Raw genomic sequence first — 2,968 nt, 5'->3', positions numbered from 1 at the left:
CCCGAGTGGGACGGGTATGCTCAGACTTGAGTCCCGTGCTCTCCATGCCACTGGAATCAAGCAATCCTGGCTGAAGAGGGGTGAAACCCCGAAACCGGTCCTAGGATGCTTATTCCAGTCCAGGGAGGACCTGGCTTGGCATTTCGGGCTGGACTGTTCCTATGAGTCACAGGGTCAAGACTGATTTGCATATGGCTGGGTTCAAATGGGAATGGCATGGTGAGCAAAAAAACGATGGATTTAGGCCCAGATCTCTGTACTGGGGTGAATGTATGACATTGTTTTGCATTCTGTCCATCAACTGTTGTTTTTGCATTTTTCACCCCGAGTGGGACGGGTATGCTCAGGCGTGAGTCCCGTGCTCTCCATGCCACTGTAATCAAGCTATCCTGGCTGAAGAGGGGTGAAACCCCGAAACCGGTCCTAGGATGCTTATTCCAGTCTAGGGAGGACCTGGCTTGTCAGTTTGGGCTGGACTGTTCTCATGAGGCACAGAGTCAAGACTGATTTGCATATGGCTGGGTTCAAACTGGAATGGCATGGTGAGCAAAAAACGATGGATTTAGGCCCAGATCTCTGTACTGGGGTGAATGTATGACATTGTTCTACATTCTAACCACCAACTGTTGTTTTTGCATTTTTCACCCCGAGTTGGATGGGTATGCTCAGACGTGAGTCCCGTGCTCTCCATGCCACTGGAATCAAGCTATCCTGCCTGAAGAGGGGTGAAACCCTGAAACTGGTCCTAGGATGCTTATTCCAGTCCAGGGAGGACCTGGCTTGGCAGTTCGGGCTGGACTGTTCCCATGAGGCACAGGGTCAAGACTGATTTGCATATGGCTGGGTTCAAACTGGAATGACATGGTGAGCAAAACAACGATGGATTTAGGCCCCGATCTCTGTACTGGGATGAATGTATGACATTGTTCTGCATTCTGACCATCTACTTTTGTTTTTGCATTTGTCACCCCGAGTGGGACGGGTATGCTCAGACGTGAGTCCCGTGCTCTCCATGCCACTGGAATCAAGCTGTCCTGGCTGAAGAGGGGTGAAACCCCGAATCCGGTCCTAGGATGCTTATTCTAGTCCAGGGAGGACCTGGCTTGGCAGTTCGGGCTGGACTGTTCCCATGAGGCACAGGGTCAAGACTGATTTGCATATGGCTGGGTTCAAATTGGAATGGCATGGTGAGCAAAAAAACGATGGATTTAGGCCCAGATCACTGTACTGGGGTGAATGTATGACATTGTTCTGCATTCTGTCCATCAACTGTTGTTTTTGCATTTGTCACCCCGAGTGGGACGGGAATGCTCAGACGTGAGTCCCGTGCTCTCCATGCCACTGGAATCAAGCAATCCTGGCTGAAGAGGGGTGAAACCCCGAAACCGGTCCTAGGATGCTTATTCCAGTCCAGGGAGGACCTGGCTTGGCATTTCGGGCTGGACTGTTCCTATGAGTCACAGGGTCAAGACTGATTTGCATATGGCTGGGTTCAAATGGGAATGGCATGGTGAGCAAAAAAACAATGGATTTAGGCCCAGATCTCTGTACTGGGGTGAATGTATGACATTGTTCTGCATTCTGTCCATCAACTGTTGTTTTTGCATTTTTCACCCCGAGTGGGACGGGTATGCTCAGACGTGAGTCCCGTGCTCTCCATGCCACTGGAATCAAGCTATCCTGGCTGAAGAGGGGTGAAACCCCGAAACCGGTCCTAGGATGCTTATTCCAGTCTAGGGAGGACCTGGCTTGGCAGTTTGGGCTGGACTGTTCTCATGAGGCACAGAGTCAAGACTGATTTGCGTATGGCTGGGTTCAAACTGGAATGGCATGGTGAGCAAAAAACGATGGATTTAGGCCCAGATCTCTGTACTGGGGTGAATGTATGACATTGTTCTACATTCTGACCACCAACTGTTGTTTTTGCATTTTTCACCCCGAGTTGGATGGGTATGCTCAGACGTGAGTCCCGTGCTCTCCATGCCACTGGAATCAAGCTATCCTGCCTGAAGAGGGGTGAAACCCTGAAACCGGTCCTAGGATGCTTATTCCAGTCCAGGGAGGACCTGGCTTGTCAGTTCGGGCTGGACTGTTCCCATGAGGCACAGGGTCAAGACTGATTTGCATATGGCTGGGTTCAAACTGGAATGACATGGTGAGCAAAAAAACTATGGATTTAGGCCCAGATCTCTGTACTGGGGTGAATGTATGACATTGTTCTGCATTCTGTCCATCAACTGTTGTTTTTTCATTGGTCACCCCGAGTGGGATGGGTATGCTCAGATGTGAGTCTCGTGCTCTCCATGCCACTTGAATCAAACTATTCTGGCTGAAGAGGGGTGAAACCCTGAAACTGGTCCTAGGATGCCTATTCCAGTCCAGGGAGGACCTGGCTTGGCAGTGCGGGCTGGACTGTTCCCATGAGGCACAGGGTCAAGACTGATTTGCATATGGCTGGGTTCAAACTGGAATGACATGGTGAGCAAAAAAACGATGGATTTAGGCCCCGATCTCTGTACTGGGGTGAATGTATGACATTGTTCTGCATTCTGACCATCTACTTTTGTTTTTGCATTTGTCACCCCGAGTGGGACGGGTATGCTCAGACGTGAGTCCCGTGCTCTCCATGCCACTGGAATCAAGCTGTCCTGGCTGAAGAGGGGTGACACCCCGAATACGGTCCTAGGATGCTTATTCCAGTCCAGGGAGGACCTGGCTTGGCAGTTCGGGCTGGACTGTTTCCATGAGGCACAGGGTCAAGACTGATTTGCATATGGCTGGGTTCAAATTGGAATGGCATGGTGAGCAAAAAAACGATGGATTTAGGCCCAGATCTCTGTACTGGGGTGAATGTATGACATTGTTCTGCATTCTGTCCATCAACTGTTGTTTTTGCATTTGTCACCCCGAGTGGGACGGGAATGCTCAGACGTGAGTCCCGTGCTCTCCATGCCACTGGAATCAAGCA

Source organism: Triturus cristatus, chromosome 1_1, assembly GCF_964204655.1.
Source record: "Triturus cristatus chromosome 1_1, aTriCri1.1, whole genome shotgun sequence".
NCBI classification, from domain to species: Eukaryota; Metazoa; Chordata; class Amphibia; order Caudata; family Salamandridae; genus Triturus; species Triturus cristatus.
The sequence above is the reverse complement of the archived record's forward strand: the minus strand, read 5'-3'. Positions refer to the sequence as shown.